This window comes from Schistocerca piceifrons, unplaced genomic scaffold (genome assembly GCF_021461385.2).
Source record: "Schistocerca piceifrons isolate TAMUIC-IGC-003096 unplaced genomic scaffold, iqSchPice1.1 HiC_scaffold_1693, whole genome shotgun sequence".
NCBI lineage: Eukaryota > Metazoa > Arthropoda > Insecta > Orthoptera > Acrididae > Schistocerca > Schistocerca piceifrons.
In genome coordinates this window covers 45,272-62,031 of record NW_025727560.1, presented here as the reverse complement: position 1 = coordinate 62,031, position 16,760 = coordinate 45,272, and the positions used below count along the sequence as shown (strand labels likewise).

The following is a 16,760-nucleotide window of genomic DNA, read 5'->3' as shown; positions in this document are numbered from 1 at the left end:
ACGTCTGCAGGAGATGAGGAGAGGAGACGAGACGAGACGAGACGAGACGACTAAAGAATAACTTTATGATTACATATCGAAGTAGGAATTGTACACCGCTACACAACAACAGGCGCTGACGTATTTCAGAACACATCTGCCGATTCGTACTGTTTTGTCGTTTTCAAAGACTTCCTGGCGAACTTGGTTAGCACATTCTCCCTCAAACTGAGACATTTACTGCAATTTCGTACTTTATGGTCATTACAGTAGTTTAAAATGCTTAAGCAAGAATCTTAGACACAAGACAACGGTGGTATGGAAAGAGGGCGGTATAAAAAAAAAAGAGTAAATGATGGGGAGCCAACAGCACGTGGTGGTCCCAGGCGGTCACCCATCCAAGTACTAACCACGCCCGATGTTGCTTAACTTCGGTGATCGGACGAGAACCGGTGTACTCAACATGGTATGGCCGTTGGCGCCCATATAAAGTTGGCGCATGGCAGAATTCGCATTCGGTTCTTATCCCAACACACACAAAATCTTACTTTTCGGTCGAAAGCAGCCGCATTTTTTTTTTTTATTGACAATTCGTCACGTTAGCGCGAACGCAATCCTGAGTTCCAAAACTTATGAGCCGGAAGGACGTGCTTCGTGTTTTTTTTTTTTTTGTGAGCTTTATAAATTTATTTATTAACATTACATCGTTACAAGCTAACAACTTTACAACATAAAACACGAACAGAATTGTAATTGTAAGCACTTCCTTCCGCAATCCGACGTGCCAGCAGAGCGACTGCCGAACTAGCGGGCGCGCCGCCGTGTGTGTGAGACGCGCAGCTTCTCGTTGCACCTCCTGTCATCCGCTTGGCGCGTGCAGCCTTCGACACTCGCGGAAGACGCATCTTGTCCCTGGTGTCCAGCGCAGGAGGGCTGGCGCGCGGCCGACCGGCGTAGGGCCTGTGCGGGGTGTGGCACAGTCTTGTTGGAGGGCGCCACTGCTGGCGATGTGAGCTTCCTCGCCTCGCCTCGCCTCGCCTCAGACGAGGTGTTTGCGTAATTTGCAGTGCATTCGCACCATTCCTATCCCTGTCCCTGTATCCGTCCCGACTTGTCCCGACTTTGCTCGACTGCCGCTCGCTGCCGCTCGGGTCGTGGCCCATATAACAGCGCAAGCACAAGAAACGTCTGCAGGAGATGAGGAGAGGAGACGAGACGAGACGAGACGAGACGACTAAAGAATAACTTTATGATTACATATCGAAGTAGGAATTGTACACCGCTACACAACAACAGGCGCTGACGTATTTCAGAACACATCTGCCGATTCGTACTGTTTTGTCGTTTTCAAAGACTTCCTGGCGAACTTGGTTAGCACATTCTCCCTCAAACTGAGACATTTACTGCAATTTCGTACTTTATGGTCATTACAGTAGTTTAAAATGCTTAAGCAAGAATCTTAGACACAAGACAACGGTGGTATGGAAAGAGGGCGGTATAAAAAAAAAAGAGTAAATGATGGGGAGCCAACAGCACGTGGTGTTCCCAGGCGGTCACCCATCCAAGTACTAACCACGCCCGATGTTGCTTAACTTCGGTGATCGGACGAGAACCGGTGTACTCAACATGGTATGGCCGTTGGCGCCCATATAATGTAGGCGCATGGCAGAACTCGCATTCGGTTCTTATCCCAACACACACAAAATCTTACTTTTCGGTCGAAAGCAGCCGCATTTTTTTTATTGACAATTCGTCACGTTAGCGCGAACGCAATCCTGAGTTCCAAAACTTATGAGCCGGAAGGACGTGCTTCGTGTATTTTTTTTTTGTGAGCTTTATAAATTTATTTATTAACATTACATCGTTACAAGCTAACAACTTTACAACATAAAACACGAACAGAATTGTAATTGTAAGCACTTCCTTCCGCAATCCGACGTGCCAGCAGAGCGACTGCCGAACTAGCGGGCGCGCCGCCGTGTGTGTGAGACGCGCAGCTTCTCGTTGCACCTCCTGTCATCCGCTTGGCGCGTGCAGCCTTCGACACTCGCGGAAGACGCATCTTGTCCCTGGTGTCCAGCGCAGGAGGGCTGGCGCGCGGCCGACCGGCGTAGGGCCTGTGCGGGGTGTGGCACAGTCTTGTTGGAGGGCGCCACTGCTGGCGATGTGAGCTTCCTCGCCTCGCCTCGCCTCGCCTCAGACGAGGTGTTTGCGTAATTTGCAGTGCATTCGCACCATTCCTATCCCTGTCCTTGTATCCGTCCCGACTTGTCCCGACTTTGCTCGACTGCCGCTCGCTGCCGCTCGGGTCGTGGCCCATATAACAGCGCAAGCACAAGAAACGTCTGCAGGAGATGAGGAGAGGAGACGAGACGAGACGAGACGAGACGACTAAAGAATAACTTTATGATTACATATCGAAGTAGGAATTGTACACCGCTACACAACAACAGGCGCTGACGTATTTCAGAACACATCTGCCGATTCGTACTGTTTTGTCGTTTTCAAAGACTTCCTGGCGAACTTGGTTAGCACATTCTCCCTCAAACTGAGACATTTACTGCAATTTCGTACTTTATGGTCATTACAGTAGTTTAAAATGCTTAAGCAAGAATCTTAGACACAAGACAACGGTGGTATGGAAAGAGGGCGGTATAAAAAAAAAAAGAGTAAATGATGGGGAGCCAACAGCACGTGGTGGTCCCAGGCGGTCACCCATCCAAGTACTAACCACGCCCGATGTTGCTTAACTTCGGTGATCGGACGAGAACCGGTGTACTCAACATGGTATGGCCGTTGGCGCCCATATAAAGTTGGCGCATGGCAGAATTCGCATTCGGTTCTTATCCCAACACACACAAAATCTTACTTTTCGGTCGAAAGCAGCCGCATTTTTTTTTTTTATTGACAATTCGTCACGTTAGCGCGAACGCAATCCTGAGTTCCAAAACTTATGAGCCGGAAGGACGTGCTTCGTGTTTTTTTTTTTTTTGTGAGCTTTATAAATTTATTTATTAACATTACATCGTTACAAGCTAACAACTTTACAACATAAAACACGAACAGAATTGTAATTGTAAGCACTTCCTTCCGCAATCCGACGTGCCAGCAGAGCGACTGCCGAACTAGCGGGCGCGCCGCCGTGTGTGTGAGACGCGCAGCTTCTCGTTGCACCTCCTGTCATCCGCTTGGCGCGTGCAGCCTTCGACACTCGCGGAAGACGCATCTTGTCCCTGGTGTCCAGCGCAGGAGGGCTGGCGCGCGGCCGACCGGCGTAGGGCCTGTGCGGGGTGTGGCACAGTCTTGTTGGAGGGCGCCACTGCTGGCGATGTGAGCTTCCTCGCCTCGCCTCGCCTCGCCTCAGACGAGGTGTTTGCGTAATTTGCAGTGCATTCGCACCATTCCTATCCCTGTCCTTGTATCCGTCCCGACTTGTCCCGACTTTGCTCGACTGCCGCTCGCTGCCGCTCGGGTCGTGGCCCATATAACAGCGCAAGCACAAGAAACGTCTGCAGGAGATGAGGAGAGGAGACGAGACGAGACGAGACGAGACGACTAAAGAATAACTTTATGATTACATATCGAAGTAGGAATTGTACACCGCTACACAACAACAGGCGCTGACGTATTTCAGAACACATCTGCCGATTCGTACTGTTTTGTCGTTTTCAAAGACTTCCTGGCGAACTTGGTTAGCACATTCTCCCTCAAACTGAGACATTTACTGCAATTTCGTACTTTATGGTCATTACAGTAGTTTAAAATGCTTAAGCAAGAATCTTAGACACAAGACAACGGTGGTATGGAAAGAGGGCGGTATAAAAAAAAAAAGAGTAAATGATGGGGAGCCAACAGCACGTGGTGGTCCCAGGCGGTCACCCATCCAAGTACTAACCACGCCCGATGTTGCTTAACTTCGGTGATCGGACGAGAACCGGTGTACTCAACATGGTATGGCCGTTGGCGCCCATATAAAGTTGGCGCATGGCAGAATTCGCATTCGGTTCTTATCCCAACACACACAAAATCTTACTTTTCGGTCGAAAGCAGCCGCATTTTTTTTTTTTATTGACAATTCGTCACGTTAGCGCGAACGCAATCCTGAGTTCCAAAACTTATGAGCCGGAAGGACGTGCTTCGTGTTTTTTTTTTTTTTGTGAGCTTTATAAATTTATTTATTAACATTACATCGTTACAAGCTAACAACTTTACAACATAAAACACGAACAGAATTGTAATTGTAAGCACTTCCTTCCGCAATCCGACGTGCCAGCAGAGCGACTGCCGAACTAGCGGGCGCGCCGCCGTGTGTGTGAGACGCGCAGCTTCTCGTTGCACCTCCTGTCATCCGCTTGGCGCGTGCAGCCTTCGACACTCGCGGAAGACGCATCTTGTCCCTGGTGTCCAGCGCAGGAGGGCTGGCGCGCGGCCGACCGGCGTAGGGCCTGTGCGGGGTGTGGCACAGTCTTGTTGGAGGGCGCCACTGCTGGCGATGTGAGCTTCCTCGCCTCGCCTCGCCTCGCCTCAGACGAGGTGTTTGCGTAATTTGCAGTGCATTCGCACCATTCCTATCCCTGTCCCTGTATCCGTCCCGACTTGTCCCGACTTTGCTCGACTGCCGCTCGCTGCCGCTCGGGTCGTGGCCCATATAACAGCGCAAGCACAAGAAACGTCTGCAGGAGATGAGGAGAGGAGACGAGACGAGACGAGACGAGACGACTAAAGAATAACTTTATGATTACATATCGAAGTAGGAATTGTACACCGCTACACAACAACAGGCGCTGACGTATTTCAGAACACATCTGCCGATTCGTACTGTTTTGTCGTTTTCAAAGACTTCCTGGCGAACTTGGTTAGCACATTCTCCCTCAAACTGAGACATTTACTGCAATTTCGTACTTTATGGTCATTACAGTAGTTTAAAATGCTTAAGCAAGAATCTTAGACACAAGACAACGGTGGTATGGAAAGAGGGCGGTATAAAAAAAAAAGAGTAAATGATGGGGAGCCAACAGCACGTGGTGTTCCCAGGCGGTCACCCATCCAAGTACTAACCACGCCCGATGTTGCTTAACTTCGGTGATCGGACGAGAACCGGTGTACTCAACATGGTATGGCCGTTGGCGCCCATATAATGTAGGCGCATGGCAGAACTCGCATTCGGTTCTTATCCCAACACACACAAAATCTTACTTTTCGGTCGAAAGCAGCCGCATTTTTTTTATTGACAATTCGTCACGTTAGCGCGAACGCAATCCTGAGTTCCAAAACTTATGAGCCGGAAGGACGTGCTTCGTGTATTTTTTTTTTGTGAGCTTTATAAATTTATTTATTAACATTACATCGTTACAAGCTAACAACTTTACAACATAAAACACGAACAGAATTGTAATTGTAAGCACTTCCTTCCGCAATCCGACGTGCCAGCAGAGCGACTGCCGAACTAGCGGGCGCGCCGCCGTGTGTGTGAGACGCGCAGCTTCTCGTTGCACCTCCTGTCATCCGCTTGGCGCGTGCAGCCTTCGACACTCGCGGAAGACGCATCTTGTCCCTGGTGTCCAGCGCAGGAGGGCTGGCGCGCGGCCGACCGGCGTAGGGCCTGTGCGGGGTGTGGCACAGTCTTGTTGGAGGGCGCCACTGCTGGCGATGTGAGCTTCCTCGCCTCGCCTCGCCTCGCCTCAGACGAGGTGTTTGCGTAATTTGCAGTGCATTCGCACCATTCCTATCCCTGTCCCTGTATCCGTCCCGACTTGTCCCGACTTTGCTCGACTGCCGCTCGCTGCCGCTCGGGTCGTGGCCCATATAACAGCGCAAGCACAAGAAACGTCTGCAGGAGATGAGGAGAGGAGACGAGACGAGACGAGACGAGACGACTAAAGAATAACTTTATGATTACATATCGAAGTAGGAATTGTACACCGCTACACAACAACAGGCGCTGACGTATTTCAGAACACATCTGCCGATTCGTACTGTTTTGTCGTTTTCAAAGACTTCCTGGCGAACTTGGTTAGCACATTCTCCCTCAAACTGAGACATTTACTGCAATTTCGTACTTTATGGTCATTACAGTAGTTTAAAATGCTTAAGCAAGAATCTTAGACACAAGACAACGGTGGTATGGAAAGAGGGCGGTATAAAAAAAAAAGAGTAAATGATGGGGAGCCAACAGCACGTGGTGGTCCCAGGCGGTCACCCATCCAAGTACTAACCACGCCCGATGTTGCTTAACTTCGGTGATCGGACGAGAACCGGTGTACTCAACATGGTATGGCCGTTGGCGCCCATATAAAGTTGGCGCATGGCAGAATTCGCATTCGGTTCTTATCCCAACACACACAAAATCTTACTTTTCGGTCGAAAGCAGCCGCATTTTTTTTTTTTATTGACAATTCGTCACGTTAGCGCGAACGCAATCCTGAGTTCCAAAACTTATGAGCCGGAAGGACGTGCTTCGTGTTTTTTTTTTTTTTGTGAGCTTTATAAATTTATTTATTAACATTACATCGTTACAAGCTAACAACTTTACAACATAAAACACGAACAGAATTGTAATTGTAAGCACTTCCTTCCGCAATCCGACGTGCCAGCAGAGCGACTGCCGAACTAGCGGGCGCGCCGCCGTGTGTGTGAGACGCGCAGCTTCTCGTTGCACCTCCTGTCATCCGCTTGGCGCGTGCAGCCTTCGACACTCGCGGAAGACGCATCTTGTCCCTGGTGTCCAGCGCAGGAGGGCTGGCGCGCGGCCGACCGGCGTAGGGCCTGTGCGGGGTGTGGCACAGTCTTGTTGGAGGGCGCCACTGCTGGCGATGTGAGCTTCCTCGCCTCGCCTCGCCTCGCCTCAGACGAGGTGTTTGCGTAATTTGCAGTGCATTCGCACCATTCCTATCCCTGTCCCTGTATCCGTCCCGACTTGTCCCGACTTTGCTCGACTGCCGCTCGCTGCCGCTCGGGTCGTGGCCCATATAACAGCGCAAGCACAAGAAACGTCTGCAGGAGATGAGGAGAGGAGACGAGACGAGACGAGACGAGACGACTAAAGAATAACTTTATGATTACATATCGAAGTAGGAATTGTACACCGCTACACAACAACAGGCGCTGACGTATTTCAGAACACATCTGCCGATTCGTACTGTTTTGTCGTTTTCAAAGACTTCCTGGCGAACTTGGTTAGCACATTCTCCCTCAAACTGAGACATTTACTGCAATTTCGTACTTTATGGTCATTACAGTAGTTTAAAATGCTTAAGCAAGAATCTTAGACACAAGACAACGGTGGTATGGAAAGAGGGCGGTATAAAAAAAAAAGAGTAAATGATGGGGAGCCAACAGCACGTGGTGTTCCCAGGCGGTCACCCATCCAAGTACTAACCACGCCCGATGTTGCTTAACTTCGGTGATCGGACGAGAACCGGTGTACTCAACATGGTATGGCCGTTGGCGCCCATATAATGTTGGCGCATGGCAGAACTCGCATTCGGTTCTTATCCCAACACACACAAAATCTTACTTTTCGGTCGAAAGCAGCCGCATTTTTTTTATTGACAATTCGTCACGTTAGCGCGAACGCAATCCTGAGTTCCAAAACTTATGAGCCGGAAGGACGTGCTTCGTGTATTTTTTTTTTGTGAGCTTTATAAATTTATTTATTAACATTACATCGTTACAAGCTAACAACTTTACAACATAAAACACGAACAGAATTGTAATTGTAAGCACTTCCTTCCGCAATCCGACGTGCCAGCAGAGCGACTGCCGAACTAGCGGGCGCGCCGCCGTGTGTGTGAGACGCGCAGCTTCTCGTTGCACCTCCTGTCATCCGCTTGGCGCGTGCAGCCTTCGACACTCGCGGAAGACGCATCTTGTCCCTGGTGTCCAGCGCAGGAGGGCTGGCGCGCGGCCGACCGGCGTAGGGCCTGTGCGGGGTGTGGCACAGTCTTGTTGGAGGGCGCCACTGCTGGCGATGTGAGCTTCCTCGCCTCGCCTCGCCTCGCCTCAGACGAGGTGTTTGCGTAATTTGCAGTGCATTCGCACCATTCCTATCCCTGTCCCTGTATCCGTCCCGACTTGTCCCGACTTTGCTCGACTGCCGCTCGCTGCCGCTCGGGTCGTGGCCCATATAACAGCGCAAGCACAAGAAACGTCTGCAGGAGATGAGGAGAGGAGACGAGACGAGACGAGACGAGACGACTAAAGAATAACTTTATGATTACATATCGAAGTAGGAATTGTACACCGCTACACAACAACAGGCGCTGACGTATTTCAGAACACATCTGCCGATTCGTACTGTTTTGTCGTTTTCAAAGACTTCCTGGCGAACTTGGTTAGCACATTCTCCCTCAAACTGAGACATTTACTGCAATTTCGTACTTTATGGTCATTACAGTAGTTTAAAATGCTTAAGCAAGAATCTTAGACACAAGACAACGGTGGTATGGAAAGAGGGCGGTATAAAAAAAAAAGAGTAAATGATGGGGAGCCAACAGCACGTGGTGTTCCCAGGCGGTCACCCATCCAAGTACTAACCACGCCCGATGTTGCTTAACTTCGGTGATCGGACGAGAACCGGTGTACTCAACATGGTATGGCCGTTGGCGCCCATATAATGTAGGCGCATGGCAGAACTCGCATTCGGTTCTTATCCCAACACACACAAAATCTTACTTTTCGGTCGAAAGCAGCCGCATTTTTTTTATTGACAATTCGTCACGTTAGCGCGAACGCAATCCTGAGTTCCAAAACTTATGAGCCGGAAGGACGTGCTTCGTGTATTTTTTTTTTGTGAGCTTTATAAATTTATTTATTAACATTACATCGTTACAAGCTAACAACTTTACAACATAAAACACGAACAGAATTGTAATTGTAAGCACTTCCTTCCGCAATCCGACGTGCCAGCAGAGCGACTGCCGAACTAGCGGGCGCGCCGCCGTGTGTGTGAGACGCGCAGCTTCTCGTTGCACCTCCTGTCATCCGCTTGGCGCGTGCAGCCTTCGACACTCGCGGAAGACGCATCTTGTCCCTGGTGTCCAGCGCAGGAGGGCTGGCGCGCGGCCGACCGGCGTAGGGCCTGTGCGGGGTGTGGCACAGTCTTGTTGGAGGGCGCCACTGCTGGCGATGTGAGCTTCCTCGCCTCGCCTCGCCTCGCCTCAGACGAGGTGTTTGCGTAATTTGCAGTGCATTCGCACCATTCCTATCCCTGTCCCTGTATCCGTCCCGACTTGTCCCGACTTTGCTCGACTGCCGCTCGCTGCCGCTCGGGTCGTGGCCCATATAACAGCGCAAGCACAAGAAACGTCTGCAGGAGATGAGGAGAGGAGACGAGACGAGACGAGACGAGACGACTAAAGAATAACTTTATGATTACATATCGAAGTAGGAATTGTACACCGCTACACAACAACAGGCGCTGACGTATTTCAGAACACATCTGCCGATTCGTACTGTTTTGTCGTTTTCAAAGACTTCCTGGCGAACTTGGTTAGCACATTCTCCCTCAAACTGAGACATTTACTGCAATTTCGTACTTTATGGTCATTACAGTAGTTTAAAATGCTTAAGCAAGAATCTTAGACACAAGACAACGGTGGTATGGAAAGAGGGCGGTATAAAAAAAAAAGAGTAAATGATGGGGAGCCAACAGCACGTGGTGTTCCCAGGCGGTCACCCATCCAAGTACTAACCACGCCCGATGTTGCTTAACTTCGGTGATCGGACGAGAACCGGTGTACTCAACATGGTATGGCCGTTGGCGCCCATATAATGTAGGCGCATGGCAGAACTCGCATTCGGTTCTTATCCCAACACACACAAAATCTTACTTTTCGGTCGAAAGCAGCCGCATTTTTTTTATTGACAATTCGTCACGTTAGCGCGAACGCAATCCTGAGTTCCAAAACTTATGAGCCGGAAGGACGTGCTTCGTGTATTTTTTTTTTGTGAGCTTTATAAATTTATTTATTAACATTACATCGTTACAAGCTAACAACTTTACAACATAAAACACGAACAGAATTGTAATTGTAAGCACTTCCTTCCGCAATCCGACGTGCCAGCAGAGCGACTGCCGAACTAGCGGGCGCGCCGCCGTGTGTGTGAGACGCGCAGCTTCTCGTTGCACCTCCTGTCATCCGCTTGGCGCGTGCAGCCTTCGACACTCGCGGAAGACGCATCTTGTCCCTGGTGTCCAGCGCAGGAGGGCTGGCGCGCGGCCGACCGGCGTAGGGCCTGTGCGGGGTGTGGCACAGTCTTGTTGGAGGGCGCCACTGCTGGCGATGTGAGCTTCCTCGCCTCGCCTCGCCTCGCCTCAGACGAGGTGTTTGCGTAATTTGCAGTGCATTCGCACCATTCCTATCCCTGTCCCTGTATCCGTCCCGACTTGTCCCGACTTTGCTCGACTGCCGCTCGCTGCCGCTCGGGTCGTGGCCCATATAACAGCGCAAGCACAAGAAACGTCTGCAGGAGATGAGGAGAGGAGACGAGACGAGACGAGACGAGACGACTAAAGAATAACTTTATGATTACATATCGAAGTAGGAATTGTACACCGCTACACAACAACAGGCGCTGACGTATTTCAGAACACATCTGCCGATTCGTACTGTTTTGTCGTTTTCAAAGACTTCCTGGCGAACTTGGTTAGCACATTCTCCCTCAAACTGAGACATTTACTGCAATTTCGTACTTTATGGTCATTACAGTAGTTTAAAATGCTTAAGCAAGAATCTTAGACACAAGACAACGGTGGTATGGAAAGAGGGCGGTATAAAAAAAAAAGAGTAAATGATGGGGAGCCAACAGCACGTGGTGTTCCCAGGCGGTCACCCATCCAAGTACTAACCACGCCCGATGTTGCTTAACTTCGGTGATCGGACGAGAACCGGTGTACTCAACATGGTATGGCCGTTGGCGCCCATATAATGTAGGCGCATGGCAGAACTCGCATTCGGTTCTTATCCCAACACACACAAAATCTTACTTTTCGGTCGAAAGCAGCCGCATTTTTTTTATTGACAATTCGTCACGTTAGCGCGAACGCAATCCTGAGTTCCAAAACTTATGAGCCGGAAGGACGTGCTTCGTGTATTTTTTTTTTGTGAGCTTTATAAATTTATTTATTAACATTACATCGTTACAAGCTAACAACTTTACAACATAAAACACGAACAGAATTGTAATTGTAAGCACTTCCTTCCGCAATCCGACGTGCCAGCAGAGCGACTGCCGAACTAGCGGGCGCGCCGCCGTGTGTGTGAGACGCGCAGCTTCTCGTTGCACCTCCTGTCATCCGCTTGGCGCGTGCAGCCTTCGACACTCGCGGAAGACGCATCTTGTCCCTGGTGTCCAGCGCAGGAGGGCTGGCGCGCGGCCGACCGGCGTAGGGCCTGTGCGGGGTGTGGCACAGTCTTGTTGGAGGGCGCCACTGCTGGCGATGTGAGCTTCCTCGCCTCGCCTCGCCTCGCCTCAGACGAGGTGTTTGCGTAATTTGCAGTGCATTCGCACCATTCCTATCCCTGTCCCTGTATCCGTCCCGACTTGTCCCGACTTTGCTCGACTGCCGCTCGCTGCCGCTCGGGTCGTGGCCCATATAACAGCGCAAGCACAAGAAACGTCTGCAGGAGATGAGGAGAGGAGACGAGACGAGACGAGACGAGACGACTAAAGAATAACTTTATGATTACATATCGAAGTAGGAATTGTACACCGCTACACAACAACAGGCGCTGACGTATTTCAGAACACATCTGCCGATTCGTACTGTTTTGTCGTTTTCAAAGACTTCCTGGCGAACTTGGTTAGCACATTCTCCCTCAAACTGAGACATTTACTGCAATTTCGTACTTTATGGTCATTACAGTAGTTTAAAATGCTTAAGCAAGAATCTTAGACACAAGACAACGGTGGTATGGAAAGAGGGCGGTATAAAAAAAAAAGAGTAAATGATGGGGAGCCAACAGCACGTGGTGGTCCCAGGCGGTCACCCATCCAAGTACTAACCACGCCCGATGTTGCTTAACTTCGGTGATCGGACGAGAACCGGTGTACTCAACATGGTATGGCCGTTGGCGCCCATATAAAGTTGGCGCATGGCAGAATTCGCATTCGGTTCTTATCCCAACACACACAAAATCTTACTTTTCGGTCGAAAGCAGCCGCATTTTTTTTTTTTATTGACAATTCGTCACGTTAGCGCGAACGCAATCCTGAGTTCCAAAACTTATGAGCCGGAAGGACGTGCTTCGTGTTTTTTTTTTTTTTGTGAGCTTTATAAATTTATTTATTAACATTACATCGTTACAAGCTAACAACTTTACAACATAAAACACGAACAGAATTGTAATTGTAAGCACTTCCTTCCGCAATCCGACGTGCCAGCAGAGCGACTGCCGAACTAGCGGGCGCGCCGCCGTGTGTGTGAGACGCGCAGCTTCTCGTTGCACCTCCTGTCATCCGCTTGGCGCGTGCAGCCTTCGACACTCGCGGAAGACGCATCTTGTCCCTGGTGTCCAGCGCAGGAGGGCTGGCGCGCGGCCGACCGGCGTAGGGCCTGTGCGGGGTGTGGCACAGTCTTGTTGGAGGGCGCCACTGCTGGCGATGTGAGCTTCCTCGCCTCGCCTCGCCTCGCCTCAGACGAGGTGTTTGCGTAATTTGCAGTGCATTCGCACCATTCCTATCCCTGTCCCTGTATCCGTCCCGACTTGTCCCGACTTTGCTCGACTGCCGCTCGCTGCCGCTCGGGTCGTGGCCCATATAACAGCGCAAGCACAAGAAACGTCTGCAGGAGATGAGGAGAGGAGACGAGACGAGACGAGACGAGACGACTAAAGAATAACTTTATGATTACATATCGAAGTAGGAATTGTACACCGCTACACAACAACAGGCGCTGACGTATTTCAGAACACATCTGCCGATTCGTACTGTTTTGTCGTTTTCAAAGACTTCCTGGCGAACTTGGTTAGCACATTCTCCCTCAAACTGAGACATTTACTGCAATTTCGTACTTTATGGTCATTACAGTAGTTTAAAATGCTTAAGCAAGAATCTTAGACACAAGACAACGGTGGTATGGAAAGAGGGCGGTATAAAAAAAAAAGAGTAAATGATGGGGAGCCAACAGCACGTGGTGTTCCCAGGCGGTCACCCATCCAAGTACTAACCACGCCCGATGTTGCTTAACTTCGGTGATCGGACGAGAACCGGTGTACTCAACATGGTATGGCCGTTGGCGCCCATATAATGTAGGCGCATGGCAGAACTCGCATTCGGTTCTTATCCCAACACACACAAAATCTTACTTTTCGGTCGAAAGCAGCCGCATTTTTTTTATTGACAATTCGTCACGTTAGCGCGAACGCAATCCTGAGTTCCAAAACTTATGAGCCGGAAGGACGTGCTTCGTGTATTTTTTTTTTGTGAGCTTTATAAATTTATTTATTAACATTACATCGTTACAAGCTAACAACTTTACAACATAAAACACGAACAGAATTGTAATTGTAAGCACTTCCTTCCGCAATCCGACGTGCCAGCAGAGCGACTGCCGAACTAGCGGGCGCGCCGCCGTGTGTGTGAGACGCGCAGCTTCTCGTTGCACCTCCTGTCATCCGCTTGGCGCGTGCAGCCTTCGACACTCGCGGAAGACGCATCTTGTCCCTGGTGTCCAGCGCAGGAGGGCTGGCGCGCGGCCGACCGGCGTAGGGCCTGTGCGGGGTGTGGCACAGTCTTGTTGGAGGGCGCCACTGCTGGCGATGTGAGCTTCCTCGCCTCGCCTCGCCTCGCCTCAGACGAGGTGTTTGCGTAATTTGCAGTGCATTCGCACCATTCCTATCCCTGTCCCTGTATCCGTCCCGACTTGTCCCGACTTTGCTCGACTGCCGCTCGCTGCCGCTCGGGTCGTGGCCCATATAACAGCGCAAGCACAAGAAACGTCTGCAGGAGATGAGGAGAGGAGACGAGACGAGACGAGACGAGACGACTAAAGAATAACTTTATGATTACATATCGAAGTAGGAATTGTACACCGCTACACAACAACAGGCGCTGACGTATTTCAGAACACATCTGCCGATTCGTACTGTTTTGTCGTTTTCAAAGACTTCCTGGCGAACTTGGTTAGCACATTCTCCCTCAAACTGAGACATTTACTGCAATTTCGTACTTTATGGTCATTACAGTAGTTTAAAATGCTTAAGCAAGAATCTTAGACACAAGACAACGGTGGTATGGAAAGAGGGCGGTATAAAAAAAAAAGAGTAAATGATGGGGAGCCAACAGCACGTGGTGTTCCCAGGCGGTCACCCATCCAAGTACTAACCACGCCCGATGTTGCTTAACTTCGGTGATCGGACGAGAACCGGTGTACTCAACATGGTATGGCCGTTGGCGCCCATATAATGTTGGCGCATGGCAGAATTCGCATTCGGTTCTTATCCCAACACACACAAAATCTTACTTTTCGGTCGAAAGCAGCCGCATTTTTTTTTTTTTATTGACAATTCGTCACGTTAGCGCGAACGCAATCCTGAGTTCCAAAACTTATGAGCCGGAAGGACGTGCTTCGTGTTTTTTTTTTTTTTGTGAGCTTTATAAATTTATTTATTAACATTACATCGTTACAAGCTAACAACTTTACAACATAAAACACGAACAGAATTGTAATTGTAAGCACTTCCTTCCGCAATCCGACGTGCCAGCAGAGCGACTGCCGAACTAGCGGGCGCGCCGCCGTGTGTGTGAGACGCGCAGCTTCTCGTTGCACCTCCTGTCATCCGCTTGGCGCGTGCAGCCTTCGACACTCGCGGAAGACGCATCTTGTCCCTGGTGTCCAGCGCAGGAGGGCTGGCGCGCGGCCGACCGGCGTAGGGCCTGTGCGGGGTGTGGCACAGTCTTGTTGGAGGGCGCCACTGCTGGCGATGTGAGCTTCCTCGCCTCGCCTCGCCTCAGACGAGGTGTTTGCGTAATTTGCAGTGCATTCGCACCATTCCTATCCCTGTCCCTGTATCCGTCCCGACTTGTCCCGACTTTGCTCGACTGCCGCTCGCTGCCGCTCGGGTCGTGGCCCATATAACAGCGCAAGCACAAGAAACGTCTGCAGGAGATGAGGAGAGGAGACGAGACGAGACGAGACGAGACGACTAAAGAATAACTTTATGATTACATATCGAAGTAGGAATTGTACACCGCTACACAACAACAGGCGCTGACGTATTTCAGAACACATCTGCCGATTCGTACTGTTTTGTCGTTTTCAAAGACTTCCTGGCGAACTTGGTTAGCACATTCTCCCTCAAACTGAGACATTTACTGCAGTTTCGTACTTTATGGTCATTACAGTAGTTTAAAATGCTTAAGCAAGAATCTTAGTCACAAGACAACGGTGGTATGGAAAGAGGGCGGTATAAAAAAAAAAAAGTAAATGATGGGGAGCCAACAGCACGTGGTGTTCCCAGGCGGTCACCCATCCAAGTACTAACCACGCCCGATGTTGCTTAACTTCGGTGATCGGACGAGAACCGGTGTACTCAACATGGTATGGCCGTTGGCGCCCATATAATGTTGGCGCATGGCAGAATTCGCATTCGGTTCTTATCCCAACACACACAAAATCTTACTTTTCGGTCGAAAGCAGCCGCATTTTTTTTTTTTATTGACAATTCGTCACGTTAGCGCGAACGCAATCCTGAGTTCCAAAACTTATGAGCCGGAAGGACGTGCTTCGTGTTTTTTTTTTTTTTGTGAGCTTTATAAATTTATTTATTAACATTACATCGTTACAAGCTAACAACTTTACAACATAAAACACGAACAGAATTGTAATTGTAAGCACTTCCTTCCGCAATCCGACGTGCCAGCAGAGCGACTGCCGAACTAGCGGGCGCGCCGCCGTGTGTGTGAGACGCGCAGCTTCTCGTTGCACCTCCTGTCATCCGCTTGGCGCGTGCAGCCTTCGACACTCGCGGAAGACGCATCTTGTCCCTGGTGTCCAGCGCAGGAGGGCTGGCGCGCGGCCGACCGGCGTAGGGCCTGTGCGGGGTGTGGCACAGTCTTGTTGGAGGGCGCCACTGCTGGCGATGTGAGCTTCCTCGCCTCGCCTCGCCTCGCCTCAGACGAGGTGTTTGCGTAATTTGCAGTGCATTCGCACCATTCCTATCCCTGTCCCTGTATCCGTCCCGACTTGTCCCGACTTTGCTCGACTGCCGCTCGCTGCCGCTCGGGTCGTGGCCCATATAACAGCGCAAGCACAAGAAACGTCTGCAGGAGATGAGGAGAGGAGACGAGACGAGACGAGACGAGACGACTAAAGAATAACTTTATGATTACATATCGAAGTAGGAATTGTACACCGCTACACAACAACAGGCGCTGACGTATTTCAGAACACATCTGCCGATTCGTACTGTTTTGTCGTTTTCAAAGACTTCCTGGCGAACTTGGTTAGCACATTCTCCCTCAAACTGAGACATTTACTGCAGTTTCGTACTTTATGGTCATTACAGTAGTTTAAAATGCTTAAGCAAGAATCTTAGTCACAAGACAACGGTGGTATGGAAAGAGGGCGGTATAAAAAAAAAAAAGTAAATGATGGGGAGCCAACAGCACGTGGTGTTCCCAGGCGGTCACCCATCCAAGTACTAACCACGCCCGATGTTGCTTAACTTCGGTGATCGGACGAGAACCGGTGTACTCAACATGGTATGGCCGTTGGCGCCCATATAATGTTGGCGCATGGCAGAATTCGCATTCGGTTCTTATCCCAACACACACAAAAT

General features: G+C 50.1%; 15 non-coding genes across 15 annotated transcripts; all 15 read right to left on the bottom strand.

Annotated features, from left to right (window-relative positions):
* Nucleotides 1-340: 340 nt before the first annotated feature.
* On the bottom strand, nucleotides 341-459 carry LOC124737212. The gene has a single exon (XR_007009570.1). It is a non-coding gene; the product is annotated as a 5S ribosomal RNA (ribosomal RNA).
* Nucleotides 460-1,503: 1,044 nt separating this feature from the next.
* LOC124737261 lies at nucleotides 1,504-1,622 on the bottom strand. The gene has a single exon (XR_007009614.1). It is a non-coding gene; the product is annotated as a 5S ribosomal RNA (ribosomal RNA).
* Nucleotides 1,623-2,661: 1,039 nt separating this feature from the next.
* Nucleotides 2,662-2,780, bottom strand: LOC124737211. Its single transcript, XR_007009569.1, has one exon. It is a non-coding gene; the product is annotated as a 5S ribosomal RNA (ribosomal RNA).
* A 1,045-nt stretch (nucleotides 2,781-3,825) lies between these two features.
* Nucleotides 3,826-3,944, bottom strand: LOC124737210. The gene has a single exon (XR_007009568.1). It is a non-coding gene; the product is annotated as a 5S ribosomal RNA (ribosomal RNA).
* A 1,044-nt stretch (nucleotides 3,945-4,988) lies between these two features.
* On the bottom strand, nucleotides 4,989-5,107 carry LOC124737260. Its single transcript, XR_007009613.1, has one exon. It is a non-coding gene; the product is annotated as a 5S ribosomal RNA (ribosomal RNA).
* Nucleotides 5,108-6,145: 1,038 nt separating this feature from the next.
* On the bottom strand, nucleotides 6,146-6,264 carry LOC124737209. Its single transcript, XR_007009567.1, has one exon. It is a non-coding gene; the product is annotated as a 5S ribosomal RNA (ribosomal RNA).
* A 1,044-nt stretch (nucleotides 6,265-7,308) lies between these two features.
* Nucleotides 7,309-7,427, bottom strand: LOC124737259. The gene has a single exon (XR_007009612.1). It is a non-coding gene; the product is annotated as a 5S ribosomal RNA (ribosomal RNA).
* Nucleotides 7,428-8,465: 1,038 nt separating this feature from the next.
* Nucleotides 8,466-8,584, bottom strand: LOC124737258. Its single transcript, XR_007009611.1, has one exon. It is a non-coding gene; the product is annotated as a 5S ribosomal RNA (ribosomal RNA).
* A 1,038-nt stretch (nucleotides 8,585-9,622) lies between these two features.
* LOC124737257 lies at nucleotides 9,623-9,741 on the bottom strand. Its single transcript, XR_007009610.1, has one exon. It is a non-coding gene; the product is annotated as a 5S ribosomal RNA (ribosomal RNA).
* Nucleotides 9,742-10,779: 1,038 nt separating this feature from the next.
* Nucleotides 10,780-10,898, bottom strand: LOC124737256. The gene has a single exon (XR_007009609.1). It is a non-coding gene; the product is annotated as a 5S ribosomal RNA (ribosomal RNA).
* A 1,038-nt stretch (nucleotides 10,899-11,936) lies between these two features.
* Nucleotides 11,937-12,055, bottom strand: LOC124737207. The gene has a single exon (XR_007009566.1). It is a non-coding gene; the product is annotated as a 5S ribosomal RNA (ribosomal RNA).
* Nucleotides 12,056-13,099: 1,044 nt separating this feature from the next.
* Nucleotides 13,100-13,218, bottom strand: LOC124737255. Its single transcript, XR_007009608.1, has one exon. It is a non-coding gene; the product is annotated as a 5S ribosomal RNA (ribosomal RNA).
* Nucleotides 13,219-14,256: 1,038 nt separating this feature from the next.
* On the bottom strand, nucleotides 14,257-14,375 carry LOC124737254. Its single transcript, XR_007009607.1, has one exon. It is a non-coding gene; the product is annotated as a 5S ribosomal RNA (ribosomal RNA).
* Nucleotides 14,376-15,415: 1,040 nt separating this feature from the next.
* Nucleotides 15,416-15,534, bottom strand: LOC124737251. Its single transcript, XR_007009605.1, has one exon. It is a non-coding gene; the product is annotated as a 5S ribosomal RNA (ribosomal RNA).
* A 1,044-nt stretch (nucleotides 15,535-16,578) lies between these two features.
* On the bottom strand, nucleotides 16,579-16,697 carry LOC124737250. Its single transcript, XR_007009604.1, has one exon. It is a non-coding gene; the product is annotated as a 5S ribosomal RNA (ribosomal RNA).
* Nucleotides 16,698-16,760: the final 63 nt, after the last annotated feature.